This window comes from Anas platyrhynchos, chromosome 16 (genome assembly GCF_047663525.1).
Source record: "Anas platyrhynchos isolate ZD024472 breed Pekin duck chromosome 16, IASCAAS_PekinDuck_T2T, whole genome shotgun sequence".
In the NCBI taxonomy this organism is placed as follows: domain Eukaryota; kingdom Metazoa; phylum Chordata; class Aves; order Anseriformes; family Anatidae; genus Anas; species Anas platyrhynchos.
This window is the reverse complement of record NC_092602.1, coordinates 3956135-3980034: the sequence shown is the minus strand read 5'-3', so window position 1 is coordinate 3980034 and position 23900 is coordinate 3956135. Positions and strand designations below refer to the sequence as shown.

General features: G+C 51.8%; 1 protein-coding gene across 18 annotated transcripts in view; it reads left to right on the top strand.

Moving 5' to 3' along the window:
• The window catches only part of NCOR2 (nuclear receptor corepressor 2), a 221886-nt gene that overhangs the window by 33171 nt on the left and 164815 nt on the right, over positions 1 to 23900 (top strand). For 2 of the 18 annotated variants that reach the window (XM_072024396.1, XM_072024393.1), the window contains exon 1: positions 13642 to 13717. The exons of 14 other annotated variants lie outside the window; for them this stretch is intronic. The gene's annotated coding sequence lies outside the window, so the exon portion shown is untranslated. Of the gene's footprint in view, positions 1 to 11215; positions 11332 to 13641; positions 13718 to 18850; positions 18875 to 23900 lie in introns of those variants that run through there. 2 more of the 18 variants (XM_072024392.1, XM_072024394.1) reach the window with 2 other exon arrangements.

The window sequence follows — 23900 nt, the reverse complement described above, 5'->3', positions numbered from 1 at the left end:
TTAATTTGGAGTGTGAAAAACGGGTATCACAACAGTGTCTCCGGGACAGGGAGGCGATGATGTTCTTCCCAGGGCGTTCCTGCAGCTCGTGCACCTCGTGGCAAGCGGTGCGCCTCTGTGCTGGTGGGGTGCACGGGGTGCTCCTGGCCGTCCAGCTCCTCTTGAGTTTTGTGGGTGCTCAGGGTACTCACAGCAGTTAGATTTAGAGATGAATGTTGAATTGGAGAAGGAATAAAACAAATCCAAAGAGGATCGTGCTGATTTCAAGCTAGTGTCTGTAGCATTTCACCCTTTCTCCTGTCGGTGATGCCCCTCTTTAGAAGTACGAATTTCTGTGACAGACCTTGCGTGATTTTTGTCCTGATCTGGTCTGTTGTGCTCTGGAGATGATAGTTTTGTGAGTGTAATCTTGGACAGTGAGTGAAGTGCTCTGATAAATAACCCCTCGGATCTTTAGGGTAATAATTCTGGGTGTTTTTAGTTGAAAAAGAAGCACGTGGCAACCACACAGGCGGCTGCTGCTTTGACTGGCATTAACAACGATAAATCTATTGTGTGTCTTTGGTCATTTTTTGGTGCTTTTTTTAACTCCTGAGCTCCTTCGGGTTTCTTTGCCTTCAGGTAGAACAAAGAGGGCATAAACCCAAGACGCAGGAGCTGGGAAATGCTTTTGTCCCGGGAGGTGTGAGCAGTGGTGTTCTGCTGTACCGGAGGGAGTTGGGGCGATTTCAGCCTCTGCTGCTTAAAGCTGTGATTTCCCTTCCTGCCAAGGGTTCTGCTTTGCTCCTGCTGCTCTCCCAGACCGGCCCTGGTGGCTGTCAGGATTCAGGCAGCATTTTTAGAGGTGGCTGGGGAGGAGTCAGGCCGTCCTGGTGCTTTTTCCTTGGTGTCTGTGCCACGCTGGTGTCTCTCAGGCTGTCCCCGTCCTTCCTGTCCCTCCGCATACCTGGGGAGTTGCTCCTGGTTTTGGAAAGCAGCTGGGAGAGGGCTCAAGAGCCGTGCCTGTGGCAAGGCTCGGGGACATGGCCGGACAGGATGACTTAACCCATGGTTTTATTTGAAAGTAATCTCTTAATTTCCATGTTTCCAGGCTTCTTTCAAGCAGCGCTTTAAAGGTGCGTGTCAGCCTGTCTCGGAGCAAGCCCTGAGCTGGGGCAGGAGGGCTATTTTGAAGGGGAGGAAAGCCGCTGAAATTAAAGACACTTGAGAAGACACAGCCATCACAGCTGCCAGAGGAAATTCTCCTCCTGCCAGACAGCACATTAGCAGCAGTCTCCTGCTATCCTGGGCACAGTCCCGCGGTCAGGCACTTAGTGCATTTCGAAGATGGGCTGTCAAGGCCGGAGCTGTCTATGGCTTGCAATTACTGACCTTTGAGGTAATGTGTCCTTAATAGAAGGATGTGAGTACATGAGAGAAGGAATTATCGTCATCAGAACCATCTCCTCACCTCTTTGGAGGACAGTTCTGTTAAAGGACCTGTGCTCCAGCGGAGCTGGTTCTGCTCCTCTTGGAAGAACAGCAGCGTGGGGAGGAGAGGGACCCCAAATGACCACGGAGCTCTGTTAGTGGCTTGTTAATTCATTTTTTTTTTTGTCTTTGTTGATAGTTTTGGGCTAGGGCTTGTGTATGAAGCCCTAGACGGGGTCTTCAGGGTAACGTACAGCTTGTCTGGGCTTGGGGATCCATAACTGGCAGCGCATCTCAGGGAGGGAAAGCTGTTTGGGTGAATCAACGTGGGCATTGCGGAGAGACGTCTGGGACTGCAGCTACAGGGATGAATAATAACAGATCTTGTCGTGTTTGGGCAGAGTCTGCCTCTTCTTTACTGATTGTCTTGGGAAAAGGGACCTACAGGCGAAGAACACGAGGCCTTTGCGCTCAGTTGATTTTCTCCAGGGATGGCAAATGCTTTGCGATACGTTGCTCTGTGCTTTATCGGAGGATCTGAAGGCCCTTTGCAAACCTGTAATTAGGCACCTTCGTGCCTGCCGCCCTTGTGGCAAGATCCTTGCTACCCCGCCTCTGCCAGAGCAGGGTAAGGGATCAGAAGGATGTCGGCAGGAGCCCGCGGGAAGCCCGGGGAGTTCAGCGAGCCACGAGGTCTCGGTGACTGATCCAGCTAAGTGACTCGCACGGGTGCAGTGACCTGAGCAGGGCTCCGCACATTTCATGCACAGTTGCTTTAAAGGGATGCTGATCATTTTCAGCATGACCTGCTAATTATTAGAGCAGATGAAAGACTTCGTTTTTTTTTTTTTTCAGTCCCCCTCCCACTGCATGTTCTCTTTTCCCTCCTCCTTTCCCAAGTCTTTATCCGAGCTAATCAACATGATACAAACAGTCTAAAAAGCGGTATTGTTACTACAGCTATTAACTGGGAAGGAGACAGCAGGCATCTGGAGCCTCTCAGGAAGGACTTGCCGGGTATAACACATTATTTTTAACAGCCGAAGTGAGAGCTGGAGAGTCAGACCAGAAAAGGCTTTAACATCCTTTCCTTTGAGATCCTGCTGCTCAGTGACCTGTATCCTACGATGGAGATTTTTAAGAGCCAAGTATGGAATTTCAGTAGTGATGAGTCTTTCCAGAGATCTGATACATCCCTGATTAAAAATAAATATCTATATCTGTATCTTTTGCTGGGGAGTGTTCAGATGTTGAAGACGTGGCTGGGTCCTGCAAGGAGAATCTTCCCATCCCGAGGGACAATTTAATGTCCATAGGGTGCCCCTAGGCAGCAGAAGGCAGGACTTGGGAAGGGAAATGTTAACGTGGTGCTGTCCCTATGATGGTGTCGAGCTGGAGGCATTGGGTTTTCTCCCATATTTTAATATTTTCTTCTCTAGAGCCATGGGATAGGTTTTCCAGAGTCCTCTGCTCTTGTTAAATCAACACCTAATAGTTGTGCTGCTGGGGTAATGGAGGCTTTGGGGCTAAGTTGTCTCCGGGATTTCAGCTGTGGTGGTATCTTGGAAGGAAGCAGAGCAAATGGACACGATGTTTAAAGACTGTGTCCTGAATTGCTTTCGTTTGGTTCGTATTTTGTAAGCCATTGGCTGGGGTTTCTGTCCTTTCAGAAATCAGCAGCTTCTTATGAAATATGGAGCTGTTTAAAAACAGACAGCAGCTGCTCCATCCCTGCGTCAGCAAGGGCTCAGCAGAAGGAAAGGGGAATGGTAGACGGTTGTTTAGCTGTGATATTCCTCCCTTCATTGCTGTTGTCATATTGTGTTAACAGAAGGTCTGATCAAATGTACACCAGGAAAGTAAGCCTTAATGTTTCTTTGTTCTCCTGGAATGGTGCTGGGAGGGAAGGGGGGAATGTTTGAATGAGACTTTTATTTATGTGGTTCAGAGGGCTCGGTGTTGCCTGTGTCGGTGGGTATGTTTTTCTGCTCTTGTTTCTTAGGCTATTTCTCGGTATTTTTAGCTGGGAAAAGTCTTTATTTGTTTTCTTTGTAGAAAACCTCCGCTGTGTGACATAAAAACCTCTTGGGGGGTAAATATTTGGTGGAGAGAGTAGGCTCCGTTCGAACCAGCTTCCTAACTTGTTTTAAATTCTTTTTGAAAATCTCAGCCAGATTATTTAAAAAAAAAAAAAAAAAAAGAAAATGAAAAATGAGGAACATCGTTGCACAAGAACTGGAAGGAACCCAAAGCGTTTGCTTACTGTTAAAATTGCGACATGACTGAAAACATTTGGTAAAGAAAAATTAATTGCCTGGTGTATTTGTGGTTTCCTGTTGAATCTCAATTTCTAGAGGAGGTTGAAAAACTCATGGATGTTTCCTGAGATTACTAGATAGCATTATACCTTGTGTGCATGATCAGCAAAGTGTGCCAGATGTCCACGGTTTGATGCAGAGGCTCTTGTCCATTCGGAGCGTGGCTCTTTGCTCCTTTTTAACTGGGTGAGCAGAGGTGAGGGTCCAGTTCTGCTTCACTGAGTGAGCTCTGAACCTGGATGAGACCTTTGGGGCCATCCTACCTGTCCTGGAGTTAGTGTTGGGCAGGGTTTCTGAGCAGTTTCTTACACCTTCATCAGTCTGGTAACGATCTTGTACAACTTTATTCTGATCCAAAAGCTGCCCAAAGAAGGATGCTCGTGTGGTCGTTAGCCCCAAGATGTGCCCTTTAATGGGCTTTAAAGCCACAGACAGGGCTGTTTTTTAAGGGAGGAGAGGATCAAGCAGTCACACAGCAGAGAAAGGGCTCGAACATGGTTCAAGATCTGCTCTGGTCCATCTTGGGAGCATTAAGGTTGGAACAGGCCTTCATCGCTCTTGGATAACGACCCCGTGCCTGTTGAGTTGCAGAGTGAGAGCTTGAGAGAATCAGATGGGAGAAATACCAGGGCTGCTTGGGGTCCCCTTCAGGTGCTCGGGGACAGAAGAAAGCTGCCCTGGTACCATCCTGGGAGCTGTGGCTTAAAAGCAGAGCTTGTCAGTGCAGCAGTGCTTGCAGGCACCCCGGGGTGGCCGTGCCGCTTCTTAGGGCACCTTGTGGACCCCATGGGTGCTGTGGGGCTGGAGCCCCTTTGGGGTGGGCTCAGCGGGGCACACGGACTGCTGGGGAGCCCAGAGCCTGGGATACATCTGAGGGCAGCCGGGTGAAGCCCTGGCTCGAGCCATCGCGGCGGGGGCAGGCCAGGCGACCGCAGCTCCCCTCTGGCCCGCGGTGCGCGCGCCTTGGCTGGATCACGCAGGAGGTGGCTGTGTGTAACGGGTGGCGTCACCTGGCTTAGGGTTGTGAAATCCCCGAGGCTCCGCTGGGTATTCCTGTGGGAAGGGCAGAGTTAGCCCTTGGGGGATCTGTGTGTGGGAACAGTTAATTTGGGAAACGCCAGGGCCAGCTCTCTGAAGGCGAGGGCAGGGGCTGCAGGGGGAGCGTGGTGGGCGCGTCAACTGGAGATGGGCTGAAACTCATAAAGGAAAAACGAATGTAGGAGCACAGAGCTGGGGACGAGCGTGTTCAAGCTTTAATTTGAGATCGCTTACTGAGATCGAAATGAGCTTCGGTGCAGCTACACCGCTCTCGGGGATCTGAAGGCAGCTTTTGGGCTGGATGTTGGCCCCGCAACTGCAGGCAGCTCGAGAACATGCACAGTTGCTTAATATCTGCTTCTAGCTTTGCTGCAGCACTGTAAAATGTTTTTTTGGTGTCGTTTGAAATAATGAAAAACGTATTGAAAAAGTAATGCTCATCCAGCCCTTCAGCTTTCTGAAAGTTTCCGCCCCCCCCAGCGCGCGACGTGCTTGCTCGCGGGATGGTGGGAGTTAAATTTTCCTCTTGACTCAACTGTGGAAACTGTCTCCATTTATCATTTCCCAGTTTAGCTCCTGCATTGAAATTATAGCAAGGCTGGAGTTTATTTTTGTCTTGTGTACATTTATCTCCTGTGTATCCTTGTGTCTATTATTAGCATCCTGCTCTATTGCTAAATGGATTGGCCGAGCTCTTGGGGACAAAATATCGAAGCAGATGACTCGGCTGCAACATCCCTCGGCCGCTGCTTTTGCAGTATTCATAGTGACTGGGTTTGCCCAGCATTTGTCAGAGCGTTCTTATTTTAAACCCTGAGGATGCAGTGGGCAGAGGCGGCAGATAGGAGATCTGAAATGGCATCTCAGTGTGTGAGGGGAAGCAGGGGGGCGTGGAGGGGAAGCTCTGGCTGAACACAAACAGAAAGCAGCCGTGCGCTCCGGAGGCATCGCAGTTGCGTGGCCAGGCTTCAGCCCTGTCCTCGGTTTGCTTTTCTTTTTTTTTTCTTGAGGGAATATTTCCACTTCGGACTGCAAATAAGGGGATGCTGAATCCTCGGAGAGAGGATCGGTGTGGTGGTTGGTAGGCTCAGGGCTTACTATTTCCTGAATTAAGAAAGAAGTTGGAAAAATTTTAAAGATCTCAGCCTTGTTTTAAAACCCGTGTGAAGCCACTGCTGCTGGGCGGTGTCTGGACGTGGGTCCTCAAATCTGTACCTAGCTTCATGGCTTGCACAAGAGGGATTTTCGTACTTCCTCTGATCTCGCTTGCCTCCTGTTTCCACATCCAGCCCGAGCGAGTTGTTTTTTTTGGGTTGCTCTGGGATTTGATATGTTTTGTAACCGGCTATCAAGTATCTCCTCCGTGTTCTCGCTTTGCTTGCAGAGCTTGGGTTTGTTCAAGTGGCCTCCTGCATTTGCCCTGCCTCTGTCCCACGGCTCAGGAAGATGCGCGGGGTCCCGCGTACCAGGGCGGTGTGCCTGGGGGGGGGGAATAGTTCTTCACGCTGTTTTAGTTTTTTGAATAGCCTGGGCAGTGCCTTTGGCAAGGGTACAATCCAGAGCTCCCTGAAACAATTGCGAAGCCTTATTGTTGTAGCACAGCTCTGGATCGTGTTCTTGATGTTGTTTTTCTTCCCTTCTAATTTGTTGCTCTAAAAAGCATGATGAAACGCTTCCCCTGCTCCCCTCATTTTTTTTTTTTTCCCTTTTTCCTTTGAAGCTGCCTTCCTACGCATGTGGATTTTCTCCTTCCGTGGCTCTTTGCCATGTGCCAGTTCGGGCTGTGTGTCAGCTCGGTTCTGCTCCGCTGGCGCGGGCTCACTGAGCGCACGGGCTGCGCTCTGCTGCCGCGTCTCCCGATCCGCTTAGGGGAAGGCTGCCTGGGAATGCCAGCTCTTGCATCGGTGCCTGAATGAGTCGTCTTTTTCCATCTCCTCCCTTCTTTGTGTTCCTCTTCCAGCATCCTTCGGTTCCTATGGACGTGCCACGTGTTTCCCCGGTCTGCCTGTGCGAGCAGCGCTGCCTGACGTCAGAGCGGGTTCCTGACGACGCTCTTGGCCCACGCCGAGCTTTTTTTCCCCCGCAGGCTCCACTTGTAGGGACAGGCAGGCCCGGTGTGCATCTCGCCTGGGGCTGGCTGTGCTTTTGAAGGCTTTGGCTTCCCGAGCCTTGGCCGTGTGGCTGCGCCTCTGGGCTGGGGGCAGGAGCTCGGTGGCTCGGTCAGCGCGGGGCTGGGTTGCCCGAGCGGTTTGGTGCTGTGGCCACAGCTGCTTGGCAGGACGGGGAGAGTTGATCAAACAAAGCTGCTTCCACTAATTGTCAGGCTTTTGTATTTGTTTTTTTGTGACTTTTTTTTTTTTTTTTGAGTTTTATGAACTTTAAGGCATGCATGACTGAGCGGTTTAATTAGCTGTGGGAACTGCTCGAGATAACTCGCCGGGATTTTCTGCAAACCTCGCTGCCCTTCTCGTGTTCTCGGCGGAGTGGTGGTGAGCGAGGAGGCAGCAGTGGCCGCGAGCACAGCGCCGATGAGATGCTATCACCGGGACAGCGACGGAAGCGACGGCACTCGCTGGTGTGTAGGCTGGAGGGGAATGGTCCCCAGTGCGACAGGCAGGCTCATGGTGGGGACAGGGTGCTCTGGGGATACCCAGATGGAGCCCTGCGCCTTGTGGAGCTGCCCCTTTCACCCAGGTCACCTTCTTGCATGCCTTTCTCCTGGGGAGGAGGCCACAGGCATCCTTCTCCTTCCTGAACTGCACTTGAACGTTAGTCTTGAGGTCTCCTGCGCTTCCACCCGTCACCCCAAAACATCTCTGGGGCTGTGGAGGTGCCAACAGGAGGAATACCAGCAGTGTTGTTAGAGCTGGACGGGCTTCATGGAAACATGGGGGCTCATCAGCAGCCCCGTGGCCTCCCAGCACATGGTCAGAGGTGATAATGCTGGACACCAGCCTTGAATTCCTGCTCCCCGTGCAGTGTGTGGAGGCCGCGCTGACTTGCAGAGGCCTGGCATTCAGCCCAGGGTGTTCTCCACATCCCATCAGGAAAGGCATCGTGTCCGGACCCCTTACTGTAGCTGGAAGTCTGTTTTCCAGAGCCTGGGCACCACCTGAGCGGTGGCAGCACGACTTTACACCACTGCGTGCGGCTCCTCTCCGGAGGGAGCAGGGGAAATGAAGGCCGACCGTGCAGTGCTGGTGGTTACAACAACAAGATTCTGGCTTGTGGTTGCACAGCGTTATTAGCAGCGACCAAAATGGTCTTTCTGATGTATTTCATCTTGTGCTCATGGTGATTTTCTGTGGTCGAATCTGCTTGCTTCGTGTTTTGTCCCGAAGCACGGATGGATCGTGGTTGGAGCTGGCTTCCATGCTACGGGGCCGGCTTTGTCCTGACACCCGGAGCTGGATGGGTTCTGGTCTTGCAGCCCGTCTAGAAGCTGTACGTGATCAAGTGTTTTCAATTAGTTTTGAATTGTTAAGGGTCATGGATATTATGGCAGAAGGCTCGGTTATAAAAAAAAAAAAAAAAAGCATCCTGTAAAAGGTGCTGTTGGTTATTTCCCTTAAATCCTTAGATTTGGGGTTTGAGAGGAAAAATCATTAAATGATGTCTTAAAGCTGAATAAAGAAGTCAGTATTGAATGTTTTAATGTCTTACAGATGCTGTGGGGTTGCAGGATTTTATTTTAAATTTAACAATGGGAGTTGGAGCGGCTCCAGCGCTGTAAAGAATAGCCTCTTTAATTAAGGGGCGAAGCTGGAAGAGCGTGCGTGGTGCGATGCCATTTTAAAGTTTAAGCGGGGCTTTGTAGTTGCGACTTGTTATTCCCCATTTTGGATCGCACATCCGAGTGTCTGGGGTTGTTGTGGGGATGTTCCCTGCCCGGAGAAGGAAGGCTGGTCTGGGGCAGGGCAGCGGGGTTTCTCCAGAGCTGCTCTGACCTCATTTTCTTCTCTTTCCTGTGGCCCCCGAAGCCTGCTTTGAAGGTCCTGTGTCTTTGCATGTGATGCCTCAGAGCTGGGAGAAAACATCACCTTTTTTTTTTTTTTCCCAAAGAGCTTGTATTTTTATTATTATTTTATTTTCAGACTTTGGTGGGGAGAGTATTTTGTGGCCACATTTACTTAAACACCATCTTGGTGATGGCGAGTGCTGGAGCAGGTTGGGGACGTGGGGCAGGGATCGAACGCCGCCTGTTCAGGAAGATATCCCCAGACCCACTGAGATTTCACCCCGGGAGCCAAGTCTGAAATTCAGCCAAATGTCTGCGGTGTTGGGGCAGGCAGGGCCGGATCCCGCCCCGAAGCAGCTCTCTGGGTTTCAGTTCTCTGTGGTTTGCTCGCCTCTTACTTACCGGGGTGGAACCCAGAAAATTGGTCATTTAAAAAAAAACACAAAACAAAACCAAAAACTGCGCTTCTCGCCTAGAAAACACAAGTGTTCCAGACGTGTATGTGACAAAGCAGCGTGAGGAGAGGTGACGGCCAAGTCTGGGCTTCGATTAACCCCGAGCTCCCAGGACCGCGGCTCCTGCCCCGTGCGTGGCTTCGCCTGGCGCCGCAGTAGCACAACGTGTGTTCAATTATCCGAGGCAACAACTGCTGCTCGTGGCCATCTCGGAGGTTTCGCTGCAAGAACGAGCATCTGCCAGGGTTTGCCACATCCTGGTTTGTGCTAAGAGGGGGAAGACAATTGTTTGAGTTTTTTTTTTTTTTTTTTCCCCCAGATAGTTTCTGTGAGAATTCAGCGCTACAAATTGAGCTCCAGCTTGATGTATCCTGACGAGTAATTCCCACTCCGGTGAGAATTGCTGCTCTGTGGTGCAAGGAGATGCAGCCTTGCAGCAGGGGCTGAGCCTGCGAGGCCAGGTACCAGGAAACCTTGATGGCCTGCGTGTAGTGCGTCCTCGTGTGTTTATCCCCATAAAATAATTAATTGAGCTGGAGCTCCAAGCAGTATTATCACCTCTGCGCATTAAAAAATCACAATCGTGCTCTCCAATTTAATGAGATTTAGAAAGAAATGGGTCTTTTCTGCTCGCCTCCTCGTCTCTGAGTGTGAAAGGCTCCCCTGGGTCACGCATTCAAGCCTTTCCTCCCAAGTGCTCTCGGGGCTGGCCCCGCAGAATCACCAGAATTGGGGCCTTTGGGTTTCCCAGAGCTGCTGCCAGGCTTGGAGCCGGGTCGTGAATGCTGGCAGCGCTATTTCGAGCGCTCACCAGTCAGCTAACTGTGTTTTTGCGGTGGCCTTGGCTCTGCTTTTTTACTTTTTTAAATTTTTTTCTCTTTAATTTCTATTGTTTTCCTTGCTTATTTGCTAACTTGCAAAACTCGGCAGATTGCAGGGGATCTCCCAGCCCTTGGGGTGAGCGTTCCTTGGAGCTGTGGCAATCCAACTCGGAGGTGGACGTGGGGCTGTGGGGTTGTCCCGGGCAGCTTGGTGTGCTGTGGGAAGCCCTACACCGACTTCGTGGGCTTGGGAACTGCCGCGTGTCCGTCAGCCTCTGCTTGTGGTGGAATTGGATGGAATCCAGTCACTAAACCCTGAAATTGAAACTCAAATTCAACAGTCTGAAGTGTGCCATTGACTTGGATGTTGCCTTGAGCGTTGTCTCCTCCTCCCTTCGAGTCTTGTGTCTGTCTCAGGCTGGTGTGTTCATGCTTTTTCCTCGTCCTGCTGTAGGACGTGCCCAAACTGCGTGGGGACAGGGGGTGCCCGGCGTGCGGCCAGCTCTCCAGGGCTCACTGCAGCTCTGCAGATCCAGGAGGACAGGTGAGGTCACCCAGGACTTGCTAAGAAGGCCTTGGGAAGCTGCTGGCTTGCTGCTGCTCCAGAAATCGTGCCCAGAAGCCCCACAAACCCCGTCCCTACTCACACGAGACAGCAAGAGCGGCGTAACGCGCACCTGAGCATCACGAGAGGAGCACCTCATACAGCTTGATGGAGCGACAACATCAGAGAAAACCTACCTGCAGAGCAGCAGCCTGAAAGAATCCAGGAGAAACCCAAACACCACAAGCTGCTGCAGGCCCTCCTGGCTGGGATTTTGGCACAGGATGGGGAGAAGCCACCGAGGGCCTCGCCTGGGGTGCGAGGGCAGCAGGAGCAGCCCCTCGCCAACCATCCCCGACCCCGGGACCGGCCGTCAGGAAACAGTTAAAGAGGAGAGAGGTTGTCGAGTTGGGTTAGCCATAAGATAGCTCATATTTTAGAGGGTTTCAGAGCTAAGCTATAAAAAGGCCTCGCAGTATTTCAACTCACCCATTGTCTGCTGGAAGCCAGCCAGCGTTGCCATGGCTACGAGGAATTATTACTTGCTGCCAGAGCTGGAGGAAAAGCTCATACTTTTGGCTTCAAAACAGGAGGGGTGGACTTATGTAATCCACTGTGTTTATAGGCTGAGACTGGCAGGAGCATTGAGAAATAATTACAGGCTTTCCATTTCATTTCCAGCTCAGTTTTAAGGCTGTGTGGCCTCTCTTATTTATTTATTTCCGAGCGGCGACGCGGGCTGCTGACGATGCGGGAGGTTGCGGAGGTGATGCGGGGATGCCGCTAGGTGAGTGCCCCCCCCGGGATGACCGGGCTGCTTTTGTTTTGGTGGCGTTTTGTCTGGCTTGCTGGAGCAGGCCGGGGCAGAAAGAAGTTCCTGTGAGAAGCTGGGACTTGGCCCTGCGACACGGGAGCAGCCGGCGGCGCTGGAGGCTGGGAACGCGCTCCTGCGGCTGCCCGGAGGTGGCCGGCCTCTGGCTGGAGGAGAGGAGCTGCGAGGGCTCGCGAGCCTCTGCTGCTCTCAGACGTGGCCGTGTCCCTCAGCCCGTGCTGGCTTGCAGCATGGTTTTTTTTTGGGGAGGAGGGGAAGGTCGTGAGCAAGCAGAATGGGGAGAAAAAGTTTGTGTTTTCCTTTTTTTTTTTCCTCTTTTTTTCCCCCCGAGTGTCTTGGTCTTACACGTTGCTGTGCCGGCTGGAGAGGGATTTGTCGCTGGGATCAAAGCAGTTGTGCTGATGTTTCGTGCTTTTGAGAGGTGAATTGTGAAGTTAGCCTGTAATTAATGTGGGTTTGTTCGTCCCTGGAACAGTCAGCAGACGACGCTGTAATTTGGGTTTGCCTGAAAAGCAGCACGCGGTGTGTTTTGACTTCGGTCAGGCCAGTGGGAGTTTGCAGCTGCTGTTTTTGTGCTGGCTGTTGCAGAAAGGGAATTATTGCCGGTAAACTCTGCCCGCAAAACTTGGAGCTTGGACGGCTTTGCTGCTTCCAAGGGTCGTGGCACCGCAGTCCCCGGGGAGGATGTCGGTGGCGCGCTGGGAATCCCGTGCCCAGCGGGACGGGGGCTTGGGGGCAGCGGGGGGAGCTGCTTCTTGCTGCCTCCTGCTCCCCTCTCCTTCAGTGAAGGAGAAGAACAAACTGTGACTTCTTAAACCTCGCTGGGGCCGGGTGTAAAACTGGAGTGGATGAAGCCCATGTGTGGAGGGGGCATGAAGAAAAATGCTTTGATATGCCCCAGACTTGCTGTAGTGGTTAAAACCCAGGTGAAAGCTTCGGTGTGCTGGGATTTCGGTGTTTTCCCTCATGGCCTGGTGACCTGCTGGGGAGTTAGGTTCTCGGTGGTGCTGGTTGGGCTGACTTTGTCATCGTGGTGTGGGGTGTGAAGAGGAAATATCTGAACGGCTGTGACAGTCCCGTCTGGAAAACACAGCCGGCTCTGGCCAGCGTGCCGAACTTGAGGAAAAAACCTGCTATTTAGGTACAATTACAGTCCCACGTGAACGTGTTTGGGCCCTGACTTGAAACACGGAGCAGGCGTGGAACCGATTGCTGTACGGGAGGGGCTGTCAGAGGCACGCTGCAGAAATAAATGGCTTTTCCCAGTGTTTGCTGTGGTTGCTGCGTGTGCGCGACAGTCACAGGCAAAAACTTCAGAGACGGGGGGAGTGCTTCAGGTCGGGAAATGCTCCTCGAAACAGCAGGCTCGACTCGTGTTATTGGCGACACACGGGTGTGTTATACAAAATAATTCAATAATTTAATGATCCATAATGCTCCTCTAGCTCCTACCACAGATGCTGTTGGACTCGAGTTAGATTTGTTACTGCGAGGTTGGTTTTTTTTTTTTGTGTGTGTTTTTTTTTTTTTTTCTTCCTCTGGGATTCGTGCCAGGACGAACTGTATGTTCTGTTCTTAACAGTTATGAGTAATGTATGTGTGAATCTATAACATAAGTAATACGAGTGCATAAAATGTGTGAGTATGCAGGATTCATGCGTCCCGTGTCTGCGGCGCGCGGCGCACATGCCGTGTGTGTGTTCGGGGAGGCTGCACGGCGTGTGGGGCAGAGCCCAGGGCATGCCCTGCACCCGCTGCTCACCGCAGAGCCGTGGCTGACGGCCTGCTCCCGGGTTCCTGAACCCCAAATGCAGTCGCCAGCCACGGTCTGTGTATATGATGGCCCTTTTGGAGAGGTTACGTGGTGGAGAGGGCTGCAGGTCCCTCCCCGTGCTTTCAGGGGAAGTAAATCTGCCTGGCCGGACAGCAGAGATGCTTGTGCTGCAGCATCGTGCCCTCCTGAGCTGTTTGCAGAGCCAGGGTGTCCCCAAAGCCATGCATTGGGGTACCCGTGGGTCTCGTGGGGCTGTGGGGCACCCTGCTGAAGCCGCAGTGGGGCTGTGTGAGTGGCGCGCTCCGAGGCTCATTCTAATGGGATTTTTTTTTCCTTCTTTTTTTAGACTAATAAAATGGACTTTCTCTCATAAATTATTTTTTTTTTTCGTAATGTGAAAAATGAGAAGGTGGCAAGTCGCCAATTCCCCCGCCTCCCTCTTCCCAGCTCGGATGAGGTCATTGCCTCTCCAAGTTTGTACCACGCATTGTGAGACACGGCTGGAGAAGCAAGAAGTCAACAAACGCCTCTCGGAGCGGCTGCCAGCCCCAGAGCACTAGCGGAGCTGTAAGCGAGGGTGCTGGGGGGGCCCAAAGACCCTGTAGGATTTGGGTATGAGGGGACCTCTCCATGCCCCGGCCGCTGGTGCCGTGCTGGGGCGAGATGGGAGCTGGGTGTGGGTCCGCTCGGTGCAAGGACCACAAACGTACGAGGGGCTCGGCGTGCGCTTAGGTGGAAGGCGATGGGCAGCCGGCCTGGCACTGCTGGGCTCAGCTCGCTCTTGCGCTGCCTGACTTTTTCCTTGGGAATTTCCTCGGCGCTGTTTTTGAACCCGGGGTTGTGGGAGTTCACGACCCAGCGGAGGATCTCTCCGAGACCTTTGTGTCCCCGGCTGCGCGGCGGCGTGGAGAAGTTGTTTATTTTCTTGAACACCACGCGGAGCTGCTCGCGAATTCCTGAGCTATTGTTTTCTCCCCGTCTGTCCCCCCCAGCCCTCCCTCCCCTCCCGCCGTCCGGATTCCTCTTCCCTCGGCGGTGGAAGCGGTGTGGGGCTGCCTGGCCTGTGACGTGCTCCCGGGGGCTTCCCGAGGAGATTCAGCCCCAAAGTTGTAGGATTTTGGACCTTCTGCTCGGATCATTGGGCTGTGGCACACCTGGTGCGGGTGCAGTTTAAGATGGGGACGCTGCTGAATTGTCACGGGTCTGAAACAACAATTTCCTAAGTCCCATAACGAATGAATTACCGAAATGGTGTGAAAGCATGCTTGCTGCCTCGTGCCTTTGCTGTGAGTCTCGTTTTGGCCAGCTCGCTGTGCACTGCAGGGGTGCGTGGCGGTGGGGGTGCTTCGTGCATCTCTATTTTTTGACTTGGTGACCCATGATGGTGCTGGGAAGTGATGTGCTGAGTCGGTTCTGCCTGATCCTGGTGGTGGAGCTGTCCCAGGGAAGTTGGGTTGTCAGTGCTGGGGTCTGGAAATGAAATCTTTGCTGTGTCAGAAAGAGGAATGACGGCAGGTGAGAGAAGGTGAGCAGATCGTATAAAAGGTGAGCTGGGGAGGTCTGCAGGGAAGGCCTGGGGGATGCTTCCATGCACTGACACCAGGATGTTACAGAAGTTTGGTTTTTAAGAGGAAAACCAATGGGCAGGACCAAAGAAGGGCATCTGGGAGGTAACAGAGGGGCTTGGGATCCAGCGTGCTGCTGTGGTTTTTGGCAGAAACTTGAAGGAGAAAAAAAAAATAAATAAAATTGCCGTTCCATCACAGCTTGTCTGTTCTCTGGAAACCATTTAAGCATCCCGTTAATCCATTAACAGCAGCTGCACCTGTGCTGCCGCACCCCAGCACTGTCTTCTGCTCACTTTCTCTTTGTCTTGACGCTTCTGCTTAGCAGCCTCGTTGATTTTTCCTGTCGACACGACACAATCGCTCCTTGTTAGCCTACCTTGCTCTTCCCTCTTTCAAGGAAGGGAAGGAGCAGGGGAACCAGATCTGATAATTCCAGTGAGTAGAACTGTTCCCCTGAGCCCTTTATAAAGAAATAAAAAGGCTCTCCTTCTCTCTGCTTCTCTTTGAGTACAAGCACTTTACCCTCTTGGATTCCCTGCAGGCTCCTCATACTGCTAAAATTGAAACATCAAGATGTCTGAGGCAGCAGGAATTACCATCAGTGTTTTGACACCTGGAGGTACAATTTCTATTAGCTTTTATATAAAAACAACACCAGTTTTGCCAACAGAGTTCTCATTAAATAATGCATGAAGACCCCCGCCTCTGACAGGAGGTATTTTTCTTTTGCTTTCTTGGACTCTTGGATAATGGCTTAATTTTTGTGACCATTGGGGCAAAACACGCATACACTCACCGGCAGGAATATATCTGCGGACTGGCTTATTCCAGGCACAGAGTCAATTATCCTGTTTGCTAATTAGCGTGGAGAGATGGGGGAAAGCAGATTAAGGTTGGTCTGTTCGGAAGGTTTGGTTTCTTTCATTTATTTTTAATTTTTTTTTTTAGGGAATAGAACATAGGCTTCCTGAGATGTTTGATGGTAAACAAGACGTAGGTGTAGCATGGGACAGAGCCGAGGAAGAGGCCACGTGTCCTTGAACAGGGATGGGCGCAGGGTCATGGGAAACACCAAACGCAGGGCTTGTGTCGTGGTGGAGACGGCGCTTGGCATCGAGCATATGCTCGGCGCCCGCTTTTGGGGGAAATGAAGTGAAACAGAAGGGCACAGCATGTGGATGTGACTGCTAATAGTTAGAATCAAAGTACAGTTTTGACATTTCTAACCTAATAAGTGGTGCTGCCTGCGAGAGCCTGCTTATTTTCCTTTTCACCATGAGATGCTTTGACAGAGGAGTAAAGTCCCATTTTGACATTTCTGTCATTTTAACTAAAGAGAGAGATTACAGTAAATTGGATTAAGTGAAAATCTTCTTCAGATGTTTGTGGTTTGGGCTGATTTATGGATAGATGTCATTTGAACGTCATTCTGCATTTTTTAAGCATCTGCTTGATGGTTGCTCTAATGCTGTTGCTGCAAATAGTCCACGCAGGGGGAGAGCCGGGCGAGGAGCAGCTTCCCGTGACGGATCCGCTGCTGGTGTGTGGCACAGGGACAGCAGGACACTGTCCTGAGCACGTTCCCAGCTGCTGCCTGCCAGGTTCTGTGATGGCTGCTTGCTTTTCTTTGGGATCCTCGTTGTGAAACTCAAGTTACCTTCTGCTGAGAGCCATGCCTTTTTTTTTTTTTTTTTTTTTTAATAATCTTTTCTGAGTACTTTTCCCACCCTTGGAGGGAGATGGTTCAGAGCACACGTTCCTTATCTTGGACTTGGCAAATCCTGGCTCGCCCCTTCCCACCACCAGCGATGATGTCCTTGGTTTACGCTCATGCAAAGCCTTGGTCTCAGCCGCCTTGCTGCGGGGTCCCTGAGTCACAACGCGTGTGTGTCACTTTTCCTGGAACCAAAACATTCATGAGCGTGTGCTGGCTCACTGACACAGCAGTGACGCGTGAAAATACTTTGTCTGCCTGTTGATCTTTCCAAAAGATAGCGTTGGAAGCGCTGCCACTCAATGAATAGCCTGAGACTTCTTAAACACATGTCCTCCGTGGCTTCGTCTATTGAAGTTGTTTAATTTAAGTTATTTAGAAGCTGCTGGGGCCTCTTTGGAAGCCGTGTGATGTCTCGTGGGTGGTGATGCAGCCGGCCCTGCAATCAAATCAGCCCAGGATGTCACGGATGGAGTAAGTCCACTGCTGCCTGGCGCAGCGATGAGTGGGACGAGGCGATGTCTCTGTTTAAATGGTGCTGGGAAGTGCGCAGCTCCAAATTGTGTTGTTTACACACAGAGTTCCTAATTTCCAGCACAGTTTCAGAAAATACTTCTGATCCCACCTCAAAACCACTGGGTTTGAGTCCAGGAGGTAGAGGTTTATGGATTTCAGTTGTGGTCTCTGAAAGCTTATTTGCAAGTTGAGTGTTGGTTTGAAGCTTTGTACCTGCCCCGGGAGCTCGTGGGGTGGTTTTCTGCTAGCTTAGCTCCTTGAGCTGCTTCTGCTCAGTGCCAAGCAAGGAGCGAGAGTGTAAAAAATGCCTTTCATCCTCTTCAGGGGTTGGATCTTAAACCGTGCCGGTATCAGCTTTGGCAGTGCTGCGGCAGGAAGCTGCTCTCCACATCTGAGCTGGCGATACAGCGGGGCGGTGCTGCCAGAAGGCACAGAGCACCTCAAATCCCAGCTCCCGAAGGTGCACGGGCTGGTGGTGCTTCAATTCTTCCTCCGAACCGAGCCCGGCTGGCTGGCCGTGCCCCTCTGAGCGCTGCCTGCTTTTCCTGGGGCTTATCGGTGACACCAGAGCCGTGGTGCTTTGCTTCCTGCTCCCCATCCCATAAGTGCTGGGGGGAGAGGTGCAACAGCAGTGCCATACATCCACAACCGCCCCGCGGTACGCGTTGCCCTTGCACTTCAAAAGAAAAAAGCTCTGATTTGTGTCGTGTGGGTGTTTTCGTGCTCTGCGAGCGGTTCAAAGAACGGTTCTTAAAAATACCTCCTGTATTATTTTCCGTGATACGATTATTTGTGGAAGATCACACTACTGAGGGAAGATAAATTTGTAATCCCGCTTAGCGGCTGATCTTATCCTCCCTGAGTAGCTATTGTTACGCAAGGGACAGTGACCCCAAATCCACTTCCTAAAGCAGTGGACGGAAGATGCCTTCCCCTTGTGCCCTTGCGCACAGGAGCATCGTTTGATCGTGGATCCTCCCGGGGAGGTTATGGGGTGGGAGTTTGGGGACAGGGCGTGCATGCTGCTGAGCAGGAGCCAGTCCCTGAGGTTTGCTGCAGGGCTGTGCTGTTGGCAGCGCTCAGGACCAGGGGCGTCCTTCCTTTACCCAAGGTGATGTCCTAATGGCTGGCAGCGGGCAAGAAGGAAGGAAGAAGAGCTTATTTTTTTTTTTTAATCTCTTCGCTGTGGGTGAATCGGTGTTGTCTGTGATGGATCCTCACTGCGACAGGCTCTAAGTGGCAACTCTCAGGGGAAATTAGCCTGCAGCTTTTGACTTTATTAAATATTCTCCAGTGCAATCCCGGAGGACTGCTCCTGAACGTTGTGCGGTGCTTCAGCTGTATTTTTAGCATCACCTACATGAAATGTGGCCGCCTATCGCCGGTATTTACATTAAGGTCTTCATAGGAATGGTCGAGAACTGATAGATGGCATCTCCTGTCCTTCAGATCAGCACCGTGAGGGTGTCTTATGGGCAGGTACAAGAGCCTTCGTTGGCGATAGTGTGGGTTATTATGGAGCCTGATAGCTCTCTTAGAGCTCTGGCTTATAACGATGGATTTACCTGTTTATTAAAACCCCTATTTAATGATCGAGTGCAGTGATCTTCGTGGAGCATCAACAGCGGGGCTGCGCTTGGGCTCTGGAAGCAGGAGCTTGGCACAGAGGTGCTGCCTGTGTAACGGGCTAACAGGGCTGGTGTGAAAACACAACCCAGACTTTGCAGGGGCTGGGGGCAAGCTGCAATTTATATTTCTTCCCATGCTGTCAAACAACTCGGCGTTCATTCGTGTGTTTGCTTCCAGAACCTGTCTGCGATATCTATCAGTTCGTTCCATCTGCAATATTTATCTGCTCCTGGAGATTTCCTACCAGTGGGCAACCAACCGTGCCGGAGGAGACGTGGGAAGAGCCGAGCGTTGCGGGTAGGCTCTGACGGGCTGTGCTCCTCCTTCAGCCCCCAGCCAGCTGCTCGGCAGCTGTTGTCACTGCTGGGACCACAGGGATTCGAGCTGGGAGCTTCCCTCGCTCCCCAAGCGTGAAATCCCCGTGGAGCCAGGAGCCCCGGCGCAGCGAGGCGGCAGCAGCCGCGTGCTGGGCTCGGGGGGGCCTCCGCAGAGGCCCCGCAGGGTAAAGCACTGGGGTGGCTTCCCAGGGTACAGCGTTGCTTACAGTTTGCTTGTTTAGGTGAATTCACGGACTATTTCAGGCCGTGTGTGAGACCTGGGTCCGTGGGCACTCTGCTTCCAGGAGGACTGGGTCTGGCAAAGGTTGGAGATGCGTCATTTATCCCATCTTTGTGACAGCTCTCACTGATCCTTTTCTCATAAACGGGCCTTTTGGAGAGGCAGATTTCCTTTAACCTACAGAACTGCTGTTCCATAGCCCTGCAGGAATAAAGGAGGTAAATGCCCAGCCTGGCAAAAGGCAAACACAGCAGCCAGTGGCTGGAGCAGCTCAGCACTCCCCGTGGTGGGAGGCGAAGGCGCCCCTTGCCTGGCTGGCTCCATCCAGGGGGCACAGCGTTGGGTGCTGGTGTGGGTTTCAGGTGAGATGTGACGAAGAAAGGGAAGGTTTCTTTGCCTTCTCTGACTGCTTGAATGTTTTTCTTGACTTTTTATCTGCAAAGCGTGTGACTTTAATCCCTGCCTCAGAATTAAGCACGGTAGATGCTGCTTAATTGCGAGGGGGGGAAAGCAATGAATTCCCCGGTGGGTAAGAGCTTACCCTTGGTGCCCTGACCTCGTTAAAACACATTAACTCAATAAAATCCCGAGTATTTAAAGACAAGTGACTTCTTCCTACCTGGAGGGGCATAATTAAGCCATTCCACACCCCTTAAAGCAGAGCTGTGGGGAGGAGGACAGAAGAACCCCCTGTCCTGCCTGCGTAGGTAAGTGAGCAACTTCCCAGTGGGGTCATTTTGGCTCCCCCAAGCAGCACCCTGCAGCTGGGAGGCTGTCAGCAGGCGCTGGGACAGCCTGGCTGTGATTGCAGAGGAAACCCAGAATTTCCTGAGTGCTGCTGAGTGACAGACACCCTGCCTCTGCAGGGCACGCAGCTCCGCAGCATCTTGCATCGGTTGAAATTGTGGTCAAGTGTTTTGCATTAAAACAGACAATTTCCTGGACAAGGCATGCAACAAAACGTAGCGGGGGAAGGTGGGGGCGGTTCAGTTCATCCATAAAAATTCCTGCGCAACATAAAATTGGAGTGTTACCCCTTCCTTAGGGCTTCCTTGTTTAAACATTCCTCGGATGTTAGCGAAACGCATCTCAGTTTTATCCATGTCACAGAACAGACCCAAAGCACCTTCACCCCTTGATCTTTGGGGATTTTAAGGGAAATGCAGGAGTTTTCTTGACTGCACGCCTCATTCTGGCCGTGCTCCCTCCTGCTCCAAGCCCATGGCTCAGGCACCACCACGGCAGGCGGTGGCTCTGCTCCTGCTCTGGGTGCAGGCGGTGGCAGCTGGCCCTGCTGCTGGGGCACCGGGGGGACGCGGTGCGGATGTCCCCTCCCCGGGGAGCCCGACAGAGGCCAGCTGGCAGAAACTGGGGGGCTGAGAGGGCTCGGAGGCCTTTACGAGCTGCCTCTTGGTTATTTTAAAAACACTGTGCGTTGTTGTGTCCTTTGGCTTGGGCGGTGAGGTGGAGCAGGGCTTGATTCCCCTGGGCTCCGGACAAGAGGGGAGCTCACACGAGGTGCTGGGGGTGGCCGTGGCTGTCGGTGCCCTCCCCATGCAGAGTCCTTATCAGGACCACAGCTATTTGAAGCTAAATCCACCGTCGTTGGCTTCTTCCATGAACACGCCAGGGCTGCTGGCTGCAGTTGTTCCACGAGCAGCTCAGCCGCCCAAGCAAAGGTGATGGAGATTTGGGGATGGAAACCCTCCCTTGTCCCTGTGCCAGCCCAGTGCCAAGGAAAACTCGGAGAAGTTTATTATTCTGTAACTTGTTCCTGTAGCTCCATAAACACCAAATTTGACCTTGGGACCGTGACTGCTGCTGCCTGTGCTGATTTCCCCAGTGCTTTCGCCCTGACCAGTTTTGCCCGAACTCGTCAACTCACTGCTAAGGCTCCTGCTCGCCCACCAGAGGAGCTTCCCAGCCGGCGGGGAGCGCTTTGCGTCAGACGTTTCCCTCGTGGTTTTTCTTCGTTCCTGCCATGTGGCCGAGGGTTGGAGGATGAGTAACCAGCCGAAACCTCAGCCCCGGGGTAGGTAGGCGCGGGGTGACCGAGGGTACCTGCTTGTGCCTGCGCTGCCTCGGCAGCGAGCTGGGCTAGTGACTCATCCGAGGAGTGACTTGGGTGGCTGAGGGTTTTTTTTTTTAGTAGCAATAGTTGTTAATAATAAATAGCTCTGAGTTCAGCGATTGCAAAACAGGGCAGGCCGATAGCCCAGGGACTGAAACGGAAATTTCACCAGGAAACGAGGCAAAGTTCGCCCCTTCCTCTGGTAGCAGGGGACGGGTGGGTCAAAGGCTTCGGACCCCATCCAGGTGCGTGCCATGAGGCTGGATTTGGGCTTGTAGGCAGTCGTCACCGAAGACACAACACCCATTGCCAGGCTGATTTCCTGCAACCTATGAAAAAGCCTTTGTGGGATCATGCTTTTGGTTCCCGGGACAGAAGCCAATTCAGAAACTCACTTCTTGAATTCTTGGGAGCCAATTTTCCTTCCCTCAAGGTTTTTACCTGCAGTGCTGTTGACAAAAAATGTGCGTGCGGCCCCAAGAAGCTATGACAACCATCCCTTGTGAACAGTCCCTGGTAGGTCGGATGGAGTGAGGTAAAAACTCACATCTCTCATTAAGAAACAGAACAACGGAAGGGAAAGGAATTTCTTCCTTCATGTGCTCGTGTTGCTTTTTATTTTCAGATGTGCCGTATGTGTAGCCGAAGTTGTTGAAATGTGTTTTCCTTTGTTTATTCTAACTTACAGATAGCTGCAGCAGGTACAGTTTGCAGCTTTCCAGGCTTAACGTCTCAGCCTTTCTCTTTGCACAAGCTCCTCTTGCTTAACTTTGTAGCTGAAGCTAAAATTTTCATGAAAGTGTGGGGTAGCCAAACTTAAATATCTAAGGAAAAGCAATGTCCTGCTCTCTCAAATGAACAAGGGAGTGTAAGAGAGATAAAGTTGTCTGAGTTTGGGCAAAGAAAAGGTCCATTGCCTTTGCTTCCTCTTTACAGGCTCAGTTTCTGAGGCCGTTGAGTAAATTTCCAGTGTGTGGTGGTGTCAATTATTGGGATTTTAAAAGCTTAGCACGAGTCATGCAATACGTGGCGATCAGAACGATGTTTTCCTTTCCCCCCCAAGGTTTACTTTTGCAATCTGTGTGTTGTGCAAATCCCGGGAGAAATTTCTTAAAGCTCTGCCCAGGAAAGAAAAGCTTGACAACGGGACTCAAACCAGATCTGTCAGCCCCTCCAATTCGGGGAGGCTTCGAGCTTCCTCGTGGAAGGGCAGCCCCTGAGACGTGTCCTGTCTGCGGAGCAGGAGTGGAAGGAGCCCTTGAAAAGCAACTGAAGAGGAGTTTGCAGACTCCTAGAGGGCTGCGAACCACAGGCTCAAAATCACTGCTCCGAACCTGGGAAAGGGAAATTAAACAGGTGCCAGCTGGTGGAGCAGGAGGAGGATGAGGAGGTCGCCTTCTCCTGTCCCCCTTCCCTCGCCGCAGGCTGTCCGGCATCCCGCGAGCTGCTACGCCTCGGATGCAAGCGGTGAAGTTTTTTTGGTGCCTCTAGAGAGGCTTTGACTTTCTGTCTAGAAGCTATTAATTACCCAGCCGAGGAAAGCAGAACACAAACCCAATTAATGGCTCCCACCGCGTAGACCTGTCTCCCCGGCTGCTCTGCTCTGAACTAACGAGCGGCTCCTTTCACCGGGCCACCGGTGAGCCTGAACTCATCACAATTCCTGGGGAGAAATGAAAGCAGCAGAAACGCGCGGGAACAAATGGCTGGAATCTGGTCATTAACCCGGGCTGAAAATGGACTCAATCTACCAGTAATTACCCAGGGAGTATTGGGAGAAGGGCCTGGTGGAGGGTTCGGAGCTGGTATTTGACAGACGATCACCAGCAGTTGAGTTAGCATCACTGAAGCTGCTGTCCGGCGTTGGAGGTGCGGTGATGTCCTGGGTGAGTACGGCTCCTTCACCCCAACCTGGAGCAAAATGGGTCAGTCTGGATCAGCTCCGGCCTCGAGTGGCTCCATTCTTCAGTGATATTTTATGGCCCAGCTGCACAGCATCTCATATTTTCAAGTACCTTAGTTTACAGGTCATTTAATTCATTTGCAGGCTTTGTTTCAGTTCCCTAGGGTAATTTTGCTCCTTTGCACACGCCTTCCTATGGAGGCATTAAATTGTGCCGTTTGTCACAATAGTTCAGCTCTTACGCTGGCAGCCGGGGCTCTTCAAAGATGCTTGTGTGAAGTTGAGACTCCTGAATCATTAGAGGATCATGAAAGAGAAAGAATAATTTAGAACAAGGAGATGTTTTGTCATCTTTGAAACTGGGAAGCGTGCAAAAGGAGAGAGTGTTTAGCGGTGCGATCCTCCTCAAAGAGCTTATCTCAGGGAATCCAGAAAATGAGTTTCCCTTCTTTATGCGGGATGTAAATAATCAAAAATGTCACTCCCGAGCTGCGTAATTTGTTCAACAAAAGAACCTCGAGGAGACGACTCCCCGGGCTTTCATGGTGTGCCCGAGACATCAGAGGACTTGTCTCGGCAGCGATGCGAGCTGAAGTGTTTGAAAACCAAATGAGCAGCAGCGTGTGCCGGGCGAAATAAATAAATAAAGCTCCCAGGTGCTTGGTAAGCTCCCTCGCAGGCTGAAAGCCGTGTTTATCTGGCTAGGCTGGGGGTTAGCTTAGCTCCTGGGAGCTGCGAGGGGATGCAGCGAGGATGTGGTGGTGCAGCGAGGGTTGTTAATGTGCTGTTTA